Genomic DNA, 20,275 nt, shown 5'->3' with positions numbered 1-20,275 from the left:
GAGGGCCGGAAGAGCCTTGTGCAGGGGAAGGAGCCCCACCCGGCCTCCCCACCAAACCACAGCCCCGGCTTCCGGAACTGCAGCCACACGGGGGCTTGGGAGGCCCCACCACAGACGTCCAGGCCCAAGCCCTGCTCCTCATCCTTCCCTCCAGGCTCTTACCTCCAGGGGTGGCCTCCAGGCCGGGCAGGCAGGGCACTGATGGAGCCTCAGGCTACAGCAGCCCGGGTACCCGAACCCAGGCCTCCTTGAGGCGGCCCCCAGGGCTCCCCACAGCTGTCCAGAGCCCCAGGAACAACCACCCTGTGCCTGCTCACCCCCTGGCCACAGAACTCCAGCGCTTCCCGGGCCTCCTGGGTGGGTGTGTGATTTGACTGATTTCGCTTCCCCAAATAAGCCCCACCCTTCGGTCTCCTCCTGCCGCCTCCCACCTCCACGGCTGGGAGGACTCCTGCTGCCTGTCACAGCCAGCCCCCGCGGCCACCTCCTCCAGGAAGGCGGCCGGCCCCTCCCCAGTCTGGCCTCGGCTGGCGCAGCACCCACGCCCAGCTCCGAGCCTCCCACAGCACCAGGTGGACGATCAGACCCAGGGCCACACACGCTCAGGGCCAGGCTCCAACCCAGGCCCCCGTCCTGTCTGCCTGATGGAGAGGAACCCTGCCCCCCCGCCACGCCCTGTTCTGGCAGTGAAACCACCTCCTGGCTGTAAACCTCCTCATAAGTCCAGAAACACCGCACAGGGGAAGGGGCCCACCTGCCACAGGGAGTCGGCCTAGGGCCTCCAGGCCCCGCCCACCAAGGGCTCCCGGGGCACAGGGGAGCAGCTGAAGCCACAATAAGACAGATATGGTCCCTGTGCCATTCACGCTGGGGGTGGGAGGCTCACCACAGATGAGCTGAGTGAGGAAAGGCAAATGCCCAGGTGGGCAGGGGTGAAGCTGGGGTCCGCAGAGTCTAGTGGGTGGGAACACAGGATCCACCTGGGAGGAGCTGTGTGGCTCTAGACATGTTCATTAACCTCTCTGGTCCTGAGTTTTCTCACCAAATCTCAAGGGCTTCACAGAGGAGGGTATGCAGCGAGTGCCAACACACGGCATTATGTCAGCCGGCTCCAGACACAAGGGGTTGGCGGCCTGGGAAACAGGCACCACGTCCACATTTCAAGTCCCAGGGGTCTCCCTTCCACTTCCAGGCAGCCCCCCGAAGTACCTCTTCTCTTCCCTCAGGGACTGGGCCTGCTCAAGTGCTGGTGCTGGCCCAGGCCCTGCCTGGCACCACCGCACCCCCTCCTCAGGGACAGAGGGGTGGCTCCAGGGAGTCTGGGTGTTTCAAAGGAGGCCACTTCCCATGCCCAGGCCCCTATTAGAGCAGCCTCCCCGTGACTTCAAAGGGCTCCTCCCTGGAGACAGGTGTGGGAGGCGGCAGGGCTGGGCCAACAGCAGGCAGAGCTCCGTCCCAGCCCCTGGCCAGCCCCGCCCACACTGTCAGGAGATTCCCAGGATGCAGGACCAGCCTGCCCACTGCAGAGGTGGACACTGAGGCCCGAAGGAGGGGCAGTGGCTCCGGGGGACGGAGCAGGACAGGAGGAGCCCAGGTGACCAGCCCCAAGTTCACCTCCTCCTGAGCGAGACCCGGGGAACGGGCAGGGGGCCGAGGGCCCAGCGCCCCCAGCTCGGCTCCAGCCAGAACTCACCCTGGGCTGGCGCCTGGGGAGCGCCTGGACCTCCCTTTCCTGTCTGCTCTCCTCCGCAGCCAGTCAGCACCACTGAGGCTGAGGCTGAGCCCCAGAGCCCACCGCAGGGCGGACTGGCCAGACCTGGGGCAGGACAGAACCAGAGGGGGGGCCAGAGAGGCCTGGACCCTGAAAAACGAAAAGATCCCAAGCAGGTCACTGTAGGTCCCCGTGACCATGGGGGCTCTGGGCCCTCGGAGCCAAGCAGTGACACCACCCACAAGAGTCCTACCAGGGACCTCACGGTCCCCAAACCCAGTCCAAAGACTGTGGCCACTCCTCCCCTGAAATCACCACCAGGGTCCCATCACCCAGGGGCGGAGGTGGGCCTCAGGGGAAGCATGGCTGAGAGCTGAGGACATCCCTGGGCCCCTTTCCCTCAGGGGGGAGTCCCTTCCGACCATCAGCATGGCAGAGGGGACAGAGGGACAGAGGCACAGGGAAGGAGCGGAGAGGAGGGTCTGCCCAGCACCCCGGCACCAGTAACGGCCAGGGGCGGCTACGGGCGTGGGGGTGTCACTTGAGCTGACTCCAGTGCAGATGGGCCTCCCTTCTCCCCCGGCTCAAGCACCCCCGAAAGGGGACACATTCCAGGGTACGAGGCCAGGGGACAGCCAGGTGGTCTGAGGAGCAAGTTGAGGAGGGACTGGCCCAGAGTGGATGACAAGGGACAGGGACAGAGCTGAGAGGGAGGTGGGCCAGGTCAAGGAGGTGACAGCCGTAGGCAGTGGCAGGTCGGACCAGATGCCTATGGCTAGCCAGGGTGCTGTGCCACCCTCCTTAGTGGAGCCAGGGCCACTGGACGGAGGAGGCTGGCGGAACTCCCCACACCCAGGCTCCGGGGGCTGCGGCCACCGGAGGCATTTTTCCTGCCTCTGACGCTCCCTGAACCCACCTGGACGCCGCATCAGCCCCGTTTTACAGATCAACTGAGGAACAGAGAGACACAGCGATCGACCCAAGAAACGCAGGCTCCCGGGGAGGTCCTGCCCCCCCACCCCCACCTCCTAGGTCCCCCAGAGCCTCCCAGTCTCCAGCCAAGGCAGAGGACAGCCCCATGACAATGACAGCTCTTCCACCAGGTGCCAGTTCTTTCTGGCCAGGGCCGTTCACAAACCCCATTCAATCCCTCGGCCCTCGGAGGCCTTGGGGACCACCAGCAGCCCCACGTCACAGATGCGAGACAAGCTCCATCACACGCTGCTGGCCGGGGGCAGAGTGCCACTGGAATCAGACCAGGGTGCCATCTGGCTGTCTCGGGAGGTGGGGGCTGGACTGGTGACCTCCACGAGACCCCTGGCTCTCCAGCTGGTGGTCACGCACGGCCCCACTCACTGTCCAGACTGAACCCAGCTCTTGGCTCCGCGGGAAGGAGGGACTGGCAGACCACTGACCCTCTGCCTGCTCCCCTGGAGGCCCTGTAACTTTCTCAAGCCAGGTTAAGGACAGCCCTCTGCCTGGGCAAGAGGAGAGGGCAGGTGGCCACCACCTCAGTGTGAATGGGCCCCACCTCCTCGTCCTCCGGGGATGTGGGGGAGGAAGGCAGCACAAGGGTCAGGCCACCAGCCACTCGGGATGACCTGAGCAGTGGTGGGACAGCAGGGACAGACCACCCCAGTGTCCGGATCATCCCCCTCCCTGATGTGTGGGACCTGACCCCATGTCCAGGAAGGCAGTGCCCAGTGGGGGCACGAGGGCCCTCTCTTGGACCAGCCATCTGAGAGGCCCTATGTGATCCCAGTTGCCCTGAAGTGACGCTGGGCCAGCCACAGGGGACTGTCTTAGAGGAAGCTGATTTCTCACCTGGCCAGGAGACCACCCCTCCACTAACTCCTCAGCACCCACCAGGGCCCCTGTCCCAGCTTCGCCAAAGATGAGAGGTGGTATCCTGACCCCACTCCAGACCTCGAATACGGGGAGGTTTTCAGAGACCAGCTCACGGGGTGATCTGAGAGAGGACGGTACCCCGGGTCTCTGCATCTACCTCCGTGACCTGGGGCGGGGTGACCGGTACCCACCACATGGGCAAGAGGCGGGGAATGGGCCAGACTAATAGCTACAGATGGCAAAGGGTGGTGCCTGCCCCTCACGTGACACTGCGGTGGACCTTGGTCTTCCTTTGGTCCATCACTCCTGCCCCATCGCACCTGTCCACACCCACCCCTGTTCCCACACAAAACTCCAGAATGCCCAGGTTCTCGGAGACGGGAGGACACACCCCCCAGAAGAGCGAGAGGCTCAGGCGCCCGCGCCTCCTATCCAGCCCGCGGGCTTGCCATTCAGTGCCCCTTTGGCTTGGTCCAAGACAAGAGCACTTTCACCATGTCACCAACCCGTGTCCTCTTCACGACCTTTTCCCCTAACAAGCACGAATGCAAACCCTAAAGCTTTCAGTGTGCTGTCCACACACAGCAAGACCCCCGCCCCAGCACCGTCCGCCTGCCCACCTCTGTCTGAGAGCTGGGTGACAGCCCTTCCAAGCAGCCAGCCCACTATGGCCTCCAGTCCAGGCCCTGGAGCAGGGACCCTCCCCACCTCAGGCTCTTTACTGCCCCAAGGGTTGGCCAGGGAGCAGACCCTAGCCAAGCTGTGCTGACCCTGAAGCCCAGTGAGACGACAGGAGAGGTGGTACCTGCTCCCCCTGTGTCCATACACGTGTGCTTTGATGAGTGCATGGAGAGGTCTGGAAGACGGACCCCTTTTGGTCCTGATGGTCTACCTTAGTTCCAGGGCCCTGGGCTGGGAGGGACAGAGGAGGGCTGTTCCCTTTCCCGAGGCAGCTGCAGCGCCTCTGACTTGGGTGTGTGCCACGCTCAGGGTTTAAAAGCTGTTTCCTTCTCTTATTTGCAGAGTTGGAGATGGAACCCGGTCCCCTAGGGCTAGCAAGCTACACCCCCGCCTCCACCCTCCGAGGGTTTTTTTGTTTTGTTTTATTGAGTCGGATCCTTTGCCAGGTTTTACTTTCTTTGAAAAGAGTGAAATGTGCTCAAAAACGTGGAATCTCCATCCTGAAAACAAACATCTGGGCACTGAGGTTCCCAGCACCGAGGAGGCCGGAGCCCAAGGCACAGCACCGTGGTCAGAGCCTGATGGCTGTGGTCTCCCGTCCTCTGTTGACAAGGAGCCACAGGCCAGCCCCGGGAAGCCCCCTCCCCGGCCAGCCATCCAAGCCAGGCCCACTGTGCTCAGCTCCTGCCACCCGCCAGGGCACAGGCCTGTCCCGCCCGTCCCCCTGGCCAGACCGCAGGGCAGTCCCCACACCCGTGCCCGGCTTTACCTGGTTCTCCGGGTGCCCCTCAGTGGTCAGGCCAGGCTCTGTGCCTGCAGGGACGTCCTCAGAGGGCTCCCGGGTCACCATGTGGAGGCCCTCCACCGGCTGCTACCTAATGGGAGTGAGTCACATCGACCCGCCACTTCCTGCTCTGGCGGCGCCCCAGGAAGGCTGCTCTGCGCCCTGCTGCAGGGTGTGTGGGCCCCTCTCCCCGCCTGGCCAGCCGGGCCCTCGACGGGAGCGGGGCAGCTGCCAGCCCAGGCCAGGCTCCAGTGACTTCACGGAAATTTGAAGCTCGAAGCTGGAACAATTTTGAAAAAAAAAAAAATAATAATAAAACAAAAACCAAGAGGCTGGAGCTGCAGCCCGGGTAGGCGCCCGCCTGGTGAGCGAGGCCGGGTTGATCCCCGGCACCACAGGGACAAAAAGGACCAAGACTTCCATCAGGAGCTCCAGGACGCCTGCTCTAGGCAGGAAGCCACCCGCCTCGGCCCGAGGCAGACAGCTGGGCTGGGGCCTGCGCCTGGCCGTGCCTCTCACGCCCTCCGCTTCCTGGGCTCAGTTTCCCACCCACAGTGGGGTGCTCAGGAGATGGCCTGAGAGGTCCCAATCTTCCAGGACAGCCTGTTGACCCCCACTTCACATCAGCCTGGCTGCAGCATCCAGGGCGGGGAAGGCCAAGCGCAGCCTTGGAGTTTCCATTCCCAACAGTGGAGCCCCGGAGAGCCCCGCAGACGGGCACCATGAGGCCAGGGATCAGCCCAGCTCCCCTTCCATCCTGCTGGGCTTCTGCTTCCCCGCTGGGTCATGGGGGAGCCCAGTGGTGAGACACCAGGAAGGACCAGAGAGCAGGGACCAGGGACCTCCGAGACAGAGGGGCTGGGGGGCTCCGGCTGGTCCTCAGGGACCCCTGCTGAGATGCGCCTGGGTCTCCCCACATCCCACCTCTGGTGTCAGACACTCCTGGGCCTCCCACCCCTGCCTGTCCCACCACAGCGTCTCTGTTGCTCTGTCCCCCAGAAGGTGACTATACCACCAGCACCTCTGTCCCCGGCGCCCAGCGCTAGTCAGACACAGAGTGGGACTGCACACAGCAAGGCTCTTTCTGTGCCAGACCCTGTGCTGGGAACTAGCAGGTGACCTAAGTATCTGTCACCTTGGGGGGAGACAAGCATCGGATTCGCTCTGAGCTATTCCAGAAGCCAAAGGAGGGGGTGAAGGACCTCACAGGGAGCCTGGCCATTGTTCTCCCTCCTTTTAACACCCATCTCCCAGGCCTGGGCATTCCAAAACAGAAAAGGAATGGACATCACTAGAGGGGAAAGATCAACCATGGACCCAGAGAAGGGATTCACAGCCAATATGTCTGACCAAAGATTCCTCTCCAGAATATATAAAGATCACCCACAAATCAAGAAGAAGGTTGAGGGCTGGGGTCGTGGCTCAGTGGTAGAGCACTTGCCTAGCATGCGTGAGGCACTGGTTTCAATCCTCACACCACATGAAAGTAAATAAATAAAAGATATTGTGTCCATCTACAACTAAAAAAATATATATATTTTAAAAAAAGAAAAAGAGGGCTGGGGTCGTGGCTCAGTGGTAGAGCGCTTGCCTAGCATGTGGGAGGCCCTGGGTTTGATCCCTGGCAATATATAAAAAAATAAACAAATAAAATAACGTTATCATGTCCATCTACAACTAAAAAAATATTTAAAAAAGAAGAAGAAGGAGGAGGAAGAGGAGGAGGTGGAGAAGGTGGAGGAGGAGGAGGAGGAGGAGGAGGAGGAGGAGGAGGAGACACCATGCTGGGCAATGATTTGGGAGGCTGAAGCAGGAGGATTGCAAATTGAAGGCCAGCCTCAGCAACTTAGCAAGATCCTGTCTCAAAATCTTTAAAAATGAAATAAAAAGAGCTGGGAATGATGTAGCTCGGTGGTAGAGTGTCCCTGGGTTTGATTCCCAGGACCAGGGCAGGGGGACCCTGCCTAAGGATGCATTACACCACTAGAATAACTAAAATTAAAAGGAAAATACCAAGTGTTGACAAGAATGTGGAGCAACTCCAAATCCCATGTACCCTGGTAAGAATGCAGAACGGTGCCTCCACACTGGAAAATCCTCCTGCAGTGTGGACTCAGCTAACCATAGGCTTCCCTAGTGACTCAGCAATCCAGCTCAGACATTTACCCGAAAGAAGTGGGTACATGTGCCCACAAAAGACCTGCCTCCCAAGGTTCAGCTCCGTCATAACAGTAAACTGGAAACAGCCCAAATGCCCTGCGACGGTAACGGAGAAACACGTTTCCCAGATGTAGACAATACTCAGCCACAGATAGGAGCAGGTGGTCCCCCCACGCCATGGGCGAGCGGCACCGCAGCGAGCAGAGCCAGCGGACCCGCTCATTCCTACCTGTTTCCACTAACATGAGACTTCAGAAAAGTCCACCTCATCTGTGTGACAGAGCGGGACAGGCTCACCCCAGGAGGATGCTGACTGGGAAGGGACACAGGGGACCTTCTGGGAGCTGACAATGCTCTCAGTCTCAAGCTGGTGCTGGGAACGTGGGTGTGTGAGAAGGAAAAGTCATGGCTCCGGCCACTCAGTGTGCACTCCTGACTGCCTGTAAATCACACCCTAACAGCATTGACTAATCCCTGATCCCTTTGTTTACTTTGGAGGATGTGGCGTTCGCTGTAGGCTGCGGGAACACGGGCCTGACTCGAGTCTGGCCAGAGCCAGGTGCAGAGCCAAAGCCGGGGTGAGCCGGGCCCAGAGGCTTGGGGGGGGAACAGGGTGTGTGGAACCTGTCCAGGGACAGCAGCGAGCAGGGAGGCTGGGGGTCAGCAGGGGTGATCTGTACCTCTCCAAGGCAGGCAAAGTCCTGGGGGCTGGGGATTCTCCGGGGAATGGCCAGGTGGGGAGCAAGTGACCCCGATTGCACCTGACAGACCACACCTGTGTCCACCATGAGGTCCTCCTGTGTGCAGAGGCCAGGGCCCCTGTGGTCAGCAATGGCAGGCCAAGACTTCACACACTGGGCCCACATAATCCCTCATCAACCCCACGAGGAGGGACCTGCTACCATCCCTCCTGCACAGAAGAGGAAACTGAGGCTCAGAGAGGCCACCTGCCAAAGTGCACAGACAGAAGCCCAGTCGGGACTCAGTCTCATCCCATCCACTCCACAGCCTGAGCTCTCAGACTCTCATCGCTGACCCTCCCGGGAGAAAGGAAAGGCTTCCTTGGGGACTAAGTGCCCCCAACAAGATCACCAAGCCCTGACAGGTGGTGACCCCAGGCCTACAGAGCAGCACCCTCTCCTCCAGCTCCCCCAAGAAGGGGGGCCTCTGGCCCTTACAGCATCAGGAAGCATCAGGTTCTGTGTGCTCAAGGGGCCAGGGCCTGCGGCTTAGCCCAGCCCTCTCCTCACCCCCTGCCCTGTTCCTGGTGCTAGGGACACAGAAGTGACTTGGATCAGACCCTGTCATGCAAGTTCCCAGCCTGGGAGGAGGGTCTCACCAAGGCACAGCACAGAGAGGGCAGAGAGGCAACCCTAAAGGCAAGTGATGGGGTCCAGAGACATAGGAGAGAGGCCTCAGCCGCCAGGGGGAGGTCTGGGGGGGGGGGCCCAAGCCCAGGCCGCGAAATAGTGGGCAGGAGGAATAAAACTGCAGCAAAAACAAGGCAGACAGAGTTGTCAGTCGGCCAAGGGACAAACGAGGCTGAGTGCTGAGCAAACAGCTTGGCGCCTTCGACAAACCCAGATGTCCAGCCCCTCCCCCGCGGGAGGAAGCCCATCGCCCCCCAGCGCCTTGCAAACTCTGGGCACACTTCTGCAGGGCAGGGGCATGGGAGGGAAACAAGGGTCCCCACCAGTCACCTCTCTCCCGCCACCAGGCGGGGAGCAGGCTCCCTACACCCCAGCAGAGCCCTGGCAGGGGTCTGAGCAATCATGCTGGCCACTGGCCACCACCCCAGCCCCTGGCCCAGGGGCGATGAAGAGCACCCTGGAGTGGGAGTCACAGTGGATGACCTCAGCTAAGGCACAGGACCCCGGGAGCCCATCTGTGAAGTCACAACCTCACAGTCCAGCTCCATGGGGGCCCAAGGGCCAAGTGAGCAGCACATGGGGGACAGAGAAGTGCTCAGTTAACACCAGCAGGCCAGGGAGGCCCGCCAAAACTGTGCTCCAGACTCGGGCTCCACTTCCTGCCTGTCCCCACAGCTTGCCCATGCCTCCCGAGTCAGGTCCTGGCCCCTCAGGCCCCCAGACCCAGCCCAACTCGTCTTGCCACCCTGTGTCCCGTGACCCACTGTCCAGCCGCCCGACTCTCCTTGGGCCTTTCTCAGGCCTTTCTACCTCCTGAAAGGGTCAAGGCCATCCACCCTGCCAAGACAGGCAGGAATGTCACCTCTTCCAGGAAGCGTCCCCCAAGGTCCTATCGTCACCATCACCGGGTCACAGTCCCACAGAGCTCCCCTTGGCCCCCCTGTGGAGGACATTCATGGTCACTCTTTCTGTAGTGGCCATTTTGACTCCTGTCAGCAGCTCCTATTCCTACAGGAAGTAGCTCTCAGCCCTCCAGGGTGGGCTCCTGACCAGGGCACCCGAGGGACAGGTGTGGGACTCAGGGAGGGCCACTGAGGCCTAATCTTGTCGGAACTCCATGCAGAAGCCACTCTTCTTTCACTGGGCTGCTAGGATGGAAGCCAGGAGCCCCGGGCCCCTCTTAGCGGTCAGCCTCCTGCCTTGACTAGTCCCCACATTACCTGTGACCCGTCACACGTGTGGCTTCTGAGGTCCTGAACGGCATCACGGCTGCACCTTGGTCTTAGATGGTCCCCTCTAGAGGAAGCCAGGCGCCAGGGCAGGAGGCCGCTCAGCAGGCCTGTGGCAAGAGTGGTGCTGGAGGAGCCAAGGCCTCTGCCTCCCCAAGACTGAGCCCGCGGGAAGTCCCATGCCAAGCCTTCAGATGCCAACAGCTTGACTGACATCCCGACCACAGACAACCTCAGCAGGGACCCAAGCCACGGCCACCCAGCCGAGCCTTGTTGCTGACCCACAGAGGTTGTGGATAACTGCAGAATGTCACGCAGCAGTGGACAATGGGCACCTTAACGTGAAGCAGAGAACGGGGAGCCCCAGGTCACTTATACCAGCCCCCCAAGACCTTCATTACAGCAGCCACGAGGGCCCCTTTCACCCCTGCCATGGGCCGGAAGAGGGTTTTGGCTCTTCCCGCTCAAAGAAACCCATCTCATCCCGCTCTCTCACGTGGCCCGTCCCCCACCTGACCCGCTCACAGAGGGCGAGGACAGCTCCCCAGCACCTGAGCTCAGGAAGCCCCGGGGACCTTCCTGCCAGATTGCCCTGGGTACCCAGGTTCTGCCACGAGAACACGGAGCCCGCTGTGCGGCCAGGAGCCAGAGCTCCCCGAGGACAGAGCAGGCTCAGTCCTGGCCTGGGGTCCCCAGCTCCGCCTCACTGGGACACCTCCCTGGGGCAGGCCCAGCCTTGTGGTCCCATCACTCAGTGCCCTTTCAGATCGATTTTGCCCCGGGGGGTTGGGTGGCATTCCAGGGCATCCGCCCACGACCTCTGGGACCTCTGGCCTCGTCTGTCCCTTCCCACTGAGGGCTCGGGATGAGCAGGGACCGGTCCTTGGGGAGCCCCGCACCTTTGCTATCAGAATGAGCTCCCTGGAAGCCCTCCCTCCAGGTAGGACTCTGAATGGCCACGGCCTGGCTCCGGCCCAGCAGGAGAAGGAGGATGCAGCCCACACCCTGTGGGTGGTGTGGCCTGGAGGAGCAGGGATGGCCCCCCGGCCCAGGGCCCCGGGGTCTGCCAGGCGTGGGGGACAGGACTGTGGAGGGCCAGGGCATTCCGGGTCACGGCGGGTCGAGTAACAGAGAATCCGCAAAGAACAGATGTGAGAGCGACGCCCTGCCAACCAGGAGGCCCGTGTCCTTTGAAAACTTTGCAGCTGGGCAGACGCCCGTCCTTCCCTGCACCCAGCCCCGTGTGACCCTCAGAAGAGCAGGGAGGAAGATGGCGTCCTCCCAGAAGGGAAGAAAGTGGCTCAGGCCCGGCACATAGGGCTAGGGGTGCAGCTCGGGGCCAGGCACAGGCCCGTGTCCGCCCCCCCCCCAAAAAAAACATATTCCAGATCTTGGAAATTATTACTAAATGATAGAATTTAGAAGGGTTTTTGTTTAAATTCCATCTTTTTTTTTTTTTTTTTTTTGGTACCAAGGATTGAACTCAGGAGCCCTCGACCACCAAGCCACATCCTGGCTCTATTTTGTATTTTATTTAGAAATCAGAGATGGGGTCTCACTGAGTTCCTTAGAGCTGAGGCTGGCTCTGAACTCTCCATCCTCCTGCCTCAGCCTCCTGAGCCACTGGGATTACAGGTGTGCGCCACCGCACCCCACTCATGTCACTCTTTGCTTGTCTGTTTTTAAATTTTTTCTCTAATAAAACTACACCAACCAGGAGGAAAAGCAACTACAAAGAAGAAAGAGCAGGAATAAGGGGAAAGAATGCACCGAGATCAGGAGTCCCCCAGCCAACACCAAACTCAGCATCCCTCCAAGGCCAGGCAAAAACTGGAGCCCCCCCCCCCAAAAATAAATTATGTTAAAGCCATCAAATATCAGTGGCGGACTACACAAGGAGCTTCCACAAGACAAGCCCACCTTCCAGAAGTGTGTAATGCCATCTCCAAGTTAGACGGAGCCTGTGGCTACAACAGGATGCAGGAGGCAGGACCATGCAGACAGGAAGCTCTGCTGCAGAAAGGCACCTGCTTCCACCAAACCTCCACGGAGACAGGGGACAGATGAGTCCCAACTCCACGGACAACAGAATGGAGAACCACCTCATTAGGTGCATTAGGATTTGGATCCTGATTTTATTAAAAAAAAAAAAAAAAACTGGGCTGGGGATGTGGCTCAAGCGGTAGCGCGCTCGCCTGGCATGCATGCGGCCCGGGTTCGATCCTCAGCACCACATACAAAGAAAGATGTTGTGTCCGCCGAGAACTAAAAAAATAAATAAATATTAAAAATTCTCTCTCTCTCTCTCCTCTCTCACTCTCTCTTTAAAAAAAAAAAACTAAAAAAGTACATTTTTTGAGATTTATGAAACAATTGGAACCCTGACTCATTATGATCTTATAAACTATTGCTAATTTTTGGATGCAATGTTACATTTTTATTGCAAATTGACTGTTATGGAATACAAAATTCTCTCTATACAATGTGGAATGATTAAGTCAAGCTAATTAACATATCCCTCACTTCAGATGTTTACCATATTTTTGTGGTGAGAACATTTAAAATTTGGAAATATACATTGTGGGCTGTGCTGTGATGCTTTTTTTTTTTTTAATGGTACCAGGAATTGAACCCAGCGATGCTCAACCACTGAGCCCCGTCCCCAGCCTTATTTTGTATTTTATTTAGAGACAGGGTCTCACTGAGTTGCCTAGGGCCTCTCCATTGCTGAGGCTGGCTTTGAACTCATGATCCTCCTACCTCAGCCTCTGGAGCTGCTGGGATTACTGGCGTGAGTCCCTGCACCCAGCTGCCATGGTGCTCTTGAACCTAATTCCTCCTTGTCTAACTGAAACTGCATCTTGTCACAAGCACCTTTCTGGCTTCTGCCTGCCTCTGGTCACTACATCATACCTCTGCTTCTGGGCTTGATCGTTTCAGAGGACATGTATGGGAGATCATGCTGCATTTGTCCTTCTGGGCTCACCTCATGTCACTTAGCAAAATGCCCTTCAGGTTCATCTATGTTGGTGTGAATCACAGAATTTCCCTCTTTTTAAAGGCTAAATAGTATTCCACCACGAATACACATCACCTTTTATTAGATGGACACTAGGTTGATTCTACGGCTTGGCTAGTGTGAGCGCGGAAGCGCCCATGTCTCAGCATATTGATTTCAAATCATTTGGGGAGGTCTCCAGAGGGGATACAGCTGGATCACATAGTTGTTCTATGCCCCTCCGTGCTGTTTGGTAATGGCCAGGCCGACTCATTCCCACCGGCACCTTGCAGCAGCCCGCGAGGGTCTCCTTCTCTCCACATCCTTGCCGGCACGTGTCTTTCATTTCTTGTTAATTCTGACAGTTGTGAGGTGACATCCCCTCGAGCTTTTAATGTGCATTTCCCTGATGAATAGCAACACTCAGCGTTTGTCATGAATCTGTTGGCTTCCTCCCCACGCGCTTCCCCATGTTGGGGAGTGAACCCCGGGGTTCCACCACTGAGTTATATCTCCAGCCCTTTTTATTTTGAAACAGGGTCTTGATAAATTGCCTGGGTTGAGCTTGAACTTGTAATCCTCCTTCCCCGGGTTCCTGAGTCTTTGGGATTATATCCCCAGCCTTTTTTTTTTTTTTAAATATATTTTTTAGTTGTCAATGGACCTTTATTTTATTTATTTATATGTGGTGCTGAGGATCGAACCCAGTGCCTTGCACATGCTGGGCAAGCGCTCTGCCACTGAGCCACCACCCCAGCACCCCCACCCCACCTTTTTTTAATATTTTATTTAGAGACAGGGTCTCACTGAGTTGCTTGGGGCCTTGCTAAATTGCTGAGGCCGGCTTTGAACTCGTGATCCTCCTGCCTCAGCCTCCCTCCCCCTGACTTTTATTGGTTTTGAAGCTACTATAAATAGGGTCTTTACATTTTTCTCTTTGGGATATTTTATTTTTAGTGTATTGTAACTCTATTGAATTTTGTGTGCTGATTGGGTATCATGCAACTTTACTGTATTCGTTTATCAGTTCTAACAGTTTTCTGATGGTCACAAGTTTTGTATTTTTTTTTTAAGCGTCCTTATCTTTTCATAATGTAGGGCCAATTTTCACAGATGCAGTGATACTGGAGGGGGACACAGAGATGCCTCCAGGCTGGCCAGAGTCAGGAGTTGGAGACCCTGAGGCCGGGGGAGTCTGGGGGTCAGCACACTCCCCCTCCTCTCTGTAGGTCTAATTTTCCATCAGGAAATGTGGAAACCCTGCCAGCACAGAGCTCTCCCATCTGCTGTCTCATCCGAGTGGCATACAGGGAAGAGGTCATTTTTGGCCCCTTTCTACCGATGAGGAATGTGTGGTCCTAAGAGGGAAGTGACTCACCCGGGGACTCCAAGCCAGCAGCACAGAACCCCGCCAGCCCTGGCCCCAGCTGGAGGGAGGAAGACAGTCGGGGAGAGACAGAGTCGAGTCAGAGACAGACACACAGACACAGGCCCTCCCCACTGCCTCCTGGAAGCCTCCGGGTCACCTGCCAGCCACCTTCCTCTCCCCAGGGCCTCCCACCTCACCCACAGGGGCTTAGAGGCGCGAGCAGCTGCCTGGGCGGCATCGCACACCTCTCCTGGTGGCGCTGTCTCCTGGGAGCCCCTCCCCAGCTCACCCTCTGACCACAGAAGAGCTCACCCAGGAGCTGGAAGCTCAGCGTCTGGGACAGACAGGCCTACCGCAAACCTGCATCCAGTCTGCAGGCGCCACGGTTGGGAAATGGACCTGCTTTTATTCACCCTAAGAATCCCCAATAGATGGAGACCGCAGTTACCGGCTGCCGCGTGCATCAGGCTCGCTGCACAGATACTGGAAACAGCCTACATGTCCAGCAATAGGGGACAGAGGAAGTCATCTGGGGCTCCTCCCGGGTGGAGTGCTGAGCTGACCTGAAGTCTGTCTGAGAACCTTGTTTCTCTAGCCCAATCCCCACAAAGCCTGGGACACACAAAACCCTCCTCAGAGGACTACAAGGCAGGTTGTGAGGCTCAACATTTTTTTTCTTATCATATGTTTGAGAAAAAAAAAAGTCATTTGCAGGGACATATGACAATATGTAATGGGTTATTTAAACAGCCAAGATTCTAAGGTTCCCCCCACCTGCTGTATTTTCTGATTTTTCAAGAACCAAATGTGAATTCTTTCTGTAATTCATACTAAAGTCATTTAGAAATAAGAAGCAAGCTGTTTCTCCTCCTCCCAACAGGGGCGCTCAGAGCCGTGGCCAGGGGCAGAGCTCGGCTTCCGCCCCAGCACCAGGCTGCCTGGCTGGGAGAGCTGTGAGGGTCACGTGGCCTCTGAACTCCAGTGTCCCCACCTGTCACCAAACTGCACTCCTCCTGCCACCTGCACTGAGATGGGGACCGCAGGACACATCTGCAAGGGCACCCAGACAAGGCCACCCAGCCGATGCCCACCCCACGCACAGGGGTGCCCACGTCCAGCCTTTGCTCACCCTCACCCGGGCTGGTGGGAGTCGCTGTGTCAGAGCCCAGCGCTGAAGGAAGTCACCATCCCAGCCTCACATGCAGAGAGGACCCTGCCACCCTCCAGGGAGGCCCAAGGATGCCCAGGCCTTAGGGAAAGACCCCGGGGCTCAGGGAAGAGGCTCGGGAACCAGAGGCTCACCCAGCAGACCAGGGCAAAAGCCACTGCGGGACCCCTCTGGGAGCCCCTCCTTTACCCTCCTCACGGGGATCCACCCTGTACCCCTTCTTCAGAGCCAGGCACACAGGGCTGCGGGCAGGATGTGAGGACCAGGAACACAACGGGACATGGCAGACAGTAGCCTCAAGCTCCCCGGCCCAGCCCCCGCAGCACCCCAATCCCCACAGCACCCCAGCCCCACACCCACGCCCTGCATGCTCACATGGCCACGGAGCACGGCTGGATGGAGGAGCAGGCGGGGGAGAGAAGAACCTGGGGTCCCTTCCCCACGACGGCAAACCCAGAACCCCTGGACGCCAACAGGGGACACTGATCAGTCAGGCCAGTGGCCAGGTAAGGACCGGAGCAAACTTAAGTCCCAGGTCCTGTGTGAGGAGGAGAGGTTGCTGAGCATGAGCCAGCAACTGCCACGCAGCCACACGGCTGGAGGTGCTGGCCTTCTGAGTTTGGCAAAGGAAACTACAAATCTGGGTTTTTATGCAAAATCTTGTGGTTCAAATGTTGGCTATTCATCCAAAATACACTGTACTTCTGCAGTCCTTCTGTTAGTGCCTGAACTTCTATTAGCGCTGTGTGGCCCTGAGCAAACCACTTAACCTCTCTGGATTTCAATAGTGTGATCTGTAAGGGGGAAAACCTAAACCTGCCTCTGGTTTATTATGACAATGAGACAAGTCAATCTGCCGAGGCTAATGGTAACAAAGCAGCAATAACAAGGTGACATTCACAGAGGGCTGAGCACCATTCTAAGTGACATGAATTGTTGTTAAGTCCTGTTCTGAGGTTAGAACTTAGGATCCTCCTGTCTCGGCCTCTTGAGTTGCTGGGATCACAACTTTGAACTTGAAATATTATACACAATAGTAGGTTTTTTCTTTTTTCTTTTTGTGGTGCTGGGAATTGAACCCAGGGAGGCCAGCACTCTACCAACTAAGCTAGATCCCAGCCCCGGTTTAGCTGTTGATGGACCTTTACTTTATTCATTTGTTTTTATGTGGTGGAGAGAATCCAACCCAGGGCCTCACATGTGCTAGGCCAGCGCTCTACCACTGAGCCACAACCCCAGCCCTGAATTGGAAATATTTTAAAAACTTCAGAAAAGTTAAGTACAAAGAACACTCCTGAATTCTACCCAGATTTGTCTTTATGTTATTTTGCCTCATATTTCTTTATTTTATGGCTACTCACGGGCTTCTTTTTAGCATTTGAGCATAGAGGACTTAGGCTGTGTCCATTTACCCCTAAATATGTTTGCACATATTTCCTAAGAACACGGATTCACATGAACAGTGATGAGAGCACCAACGTCAGTGCTTTGTGGTCCACATCCAGGCTTATCAACGTCGGTGTCGACAAGAGCTTTCTAGGGTCTTCTCCAGCTGCAGTTCACGTTCTGCAACTCACTGCCATGTCCTTTTGGCCTCCTTTCTTCTGGAACTGATCCTAGGGCTTTGAGATCGACGTCCTCATCATTCCCATTTGGGACTCAAAGAGGTGGAAGCGCTTGCCCGATGTCACACAGCTAGGAAGTGTGGAGCCTGGGGACTCCCTCCCCAGCCTGCGCTCTCATCCCCAGGCCCCGGAGCTGGCAGAGAGCAGCCTTTGTGTTCATAACTGAAAACAGGGGCCCCTTCTGCTCACGTGGAAGCCTCCTCATGCAACAGGTGGTCACTGCTGAAAGAGGGCCCTCCCTCCCGTTCACAATGACAGGGCCTCCCGCTGCCGGCTCCCTGCACCTGGCCCTGGCTGGATGCCACGCCTCGACCCTGTGGGCCCCATTTAACCATTTCCAAATAGTGTGCTCAGGTGCGGAGGAGCCACCTGCCTCTAGCAAACAGGGGGACAGAGAGGGGTAGGGCAGAGCCGCCCTGTTTCTCTCTTAAAGTCACAGTCCGGGTCCGAATGTCCAAAAGGCAGAGGGTGGTAAACGCCCTGGAGACGGAGCTTGAAGTCCTGTAGCCCTAAGAGTCCCCAGGTCCTGCCCCTCACCACAGAGCACCCAGGCTGACAGGGCCCACTGAGGTCCGCCATGGCACTAGAAAGGGTTGCGCTGGAGGGAGGGGCGAGAGGACGGGGGTCACACACAGTCCGCCGCACATGGGAAGCGGAGAGGGGCCTGCAGGTGGATCCTGCAAACTCAGCCTCCTCAGCAAGATGGGCAGGTCCCTGACCCAAGCCCAGGCCACAGGGAGGTGAAATCATCCAGTCCCCTGGGGACCAGAGCTCCACCCCACAATTCCAGGCTGGGCAACACTGGCTCCCAAATCTTGGGGCCTGGAGCTGTCAATGACCTCAGTGCCATGCCCCTGGCCTGGTGCCCCCCAGGAGAGGGCCTGCCGTCGCTCACTCCCCATCTAGCCAGTCTCCAGGCCGTGTCCATCAAAAAGCTCTCCAGCTGTCATGAGCCACAGATCTCAACAAACACACAGCGGAGGAGAGGAGGCGACCCTGCAATGAGAAGCTCTGCAACTGACCAACCAGGGCACTTCCGTTAGGTTTCTCGCTAATTTGTAAGGAAACACCTCACAACCTTGGGAATCCACCAGAAGCTCGAGTCAGCCCCCAGACCTCACCTGCAAACCCAAGTCCAAGTAGCCACTCAGGAGTGCTTTTGAGAACTTACTAAAACAAACACAAGAGGAATAATTGCTTTTCTTCCTTATTGTTGATGTGGTGAAAATACAAAAAGCATGAATAAGTAAGAAGATGATCTGTCAACAACCCCGCCAAAGATACCCCTGAACAGACCCCTCCCTGTTCTCCTCTGGTTCACAGTAGACAGATTGGCCTGCAGGCTGAGGGTGGTCAAGGTCACCCACTCTGTCTTCCCCATAGGCCAGTGGCCTTCAGAGGGCAGGCCCCACCTGGCGCAGGCAGCCCACTTAAGACCCCCAGCTGCATTCAGCCAGGGCCTGACATAAGCATCATCAGTTCTGTCCACTCAGCTGCAGAGGAAGAGGATCCAAAAGGTGGGGATCGGAAGCAAAGGTCCGAACTACCACCAGGTCATGGGTAGGAACAGGAAGAAGGGAGGGGTGGTCGGGCAGAAGCAATGCCATCTCCCCTTGGTGGGTAACTTAACAGGCCCATCTGGGACTGAGCTTTCAGGTCTGTGAGTTGGGCTCACTCGTGGGTACTCGGCTCAAACTGCACCAAGGACTAACTTGCTCTGAGACCGGTTTCCCCCCATAAACAGGGCTTCCAGCCCCGACATTTTTTCTCTCTCCAGTACTGGGGACTGAACCCAGGATCTCACCCTGCTGGGCAAGTGCTCTCACCCCCACCCCCTTCCTAACTTATGATCAAAGGATGTGTAAAATTTGCAAACAGGTCCCACCGCTCAGGTCCTCCATGACAGGCCCAGGGGCGCCCACTCTCAAATGTCCAGGCCATGGACGTACTGCCTGAGGGTGGCCGCACACCTTTTAGGGCTAGAGGCTACATATGGTGGCCCGTGGCTCTTCCCAAGCTCCGCCTGCCACTTCTGCGGGACCTTCTCATAGACCTGGGGTCCGACCCCACACCCCCAGCTAAGCCAAGGTCCAAGGTGGACAAGCTCGTCCCCCCACCCGCCCACATCCGACAGCAGCTCTTGCATCCTAGCCCCTGTCTCCAGGCCCCTCGGTGCCATCCTGTCTGAGGGATGGTCTGAGCGCAGTCCCCGGCTGTCCCTCAGGTCTCTGTCTTGTCATCCTAAGGTGGAGCGTCCCCAGTCCCTGCCGCTGGGGACCGTCTGGGAAGCCTCCCGGGCAGTGTCTGAGAGGGAGGGGGTGACAGAGAAGCCCTGACCCACCTGAGAGCTCCAAGCCTCCGTGGCCGGGCATCCCGCTCAGTCCCGCACCCCAAGGCTGGGGAAGGACACCCAGGAGGGGCCCGCCCGCGCCCGCGGGCCTCCTCCCACCCGCGACCCGGGCGTCCCCGGGTCCCGCCCGCTCCCACCGGGCCTGGCCGGAGCCCCCGCCCGCGGCCACCTCGCTCCGCGCCCGCGCTCACCTGCCGCCGCGGCTCCGCGCCGCCGCCTCCGCCCGAGTGGCCGCCCGAGTGGCCGCGGGCGGGCCCGGCGCTCCGGGCGGGGGCGGAGAGGCCGCAGGCGCCCCCCGCTGGCCGCCCTGCCCAGGCGACGCAGCCCGGGGTGGCCGGGCGCCCTCCCGCCGCGCCCCGCTCCGCGTCTCCGGAAAGGTGGGGGGCGCACCGCCATCCCGCTCCGCGCCGCCGCCCACCCGAGCTGGCCGGCAGGACTGCGGCCTCGGAACTGTTTCTCCGAGTAACTCACGCTCTGGCTCGCGAGCTCCTGGCGCCCCCGCCCCGTCCCCTGCCCGGTCCCCAGGAGCAATCGCTTCTCAGCCCTCGCTCCGGACCTGGGCCGCCCTCCAGGGAGGGCCGCGTGCTGGAAGGCGCTCCAGGGGGTGCGCTCCGGCCAAGGTGAGGAAGCTTTGGCCCAAACTCTGACTCAGGCCCTGACCTCCCGGGAGGGTCCAGGGGTGGGAGCCGCCCACTGGCCGCCCTGGTGAGCACCAGCTTTATAGACCTGGCCTTCGCAGATACCAGGAGGACAAAGGCTGCCTAAGAAAGTAGTGTGCGACCTCATAGTGACCCCTATAACCCAGCCCTATAACCCAGGGTGGGGCCCAGAGTTGGCAGAAAAGAAAAAGAAATCTGTTGGGTTTCCTCGCAGGCACCCAGGCTGGGAGAGCATCTCTGAGTCAGGCTGGGAGGGCTGGAGATGAAAGGAAGGAGAATCAACCTAAGGAGTGTGTTTAACTGGAGACTCCCCAGGTCCCTCC

General features: G+C 58.3%; 1 protein-coding gene across 8 annotated transcripts in view; it reads right to left on the bottom strand.

The window, feature by feature from the left end:
* The window catches only part of ADCY7 (adenylate cyclase 7), a 55,526-nt gene extending 35,691 nt beyond the window's left edge, over window positions 1-19,835 (bottom strand). For 2 of the 8 annotated variants that reach the window (XM_081274941.1, XM_081274937.1), the window contains exon 1: window positions 163-359. The gene's annotated coding sequence lies outside the window, so the exon portion shown is untranslated. Of the gene's footprint in view, window positions 1-162; window positions 360-1,693; window positions 1,862-5,009; window positions 5,336-19,484; window positions 19,645-19,764 lie in introns of those variants that run through there. The other 6 variants (XM_081274939.1, XR_014019725.1, XM_081274943.1 and 3 more) reach the window with 6 other exon arrangements.
* Between the last annotated feature and the right edge of the window lie 440 nt (window positions 19,836-20,275).

Source organism: Spermophilus citellus (genome assembly GCF_964194105.1).
Source record: "Spermophilus citellus genome assembly, chromosome: 18".
NCBI lineage: Eukaryota > Metazoa > Chordata > Mammalia > Rodentia > Sciuridae > Spermophilus > Spermophilus citellus.
The sequence above is the reverse complement of the archived record's forward strand: the minus strand, read 5'-3'. Positions and strand labels throughout refer to the sequence as shown.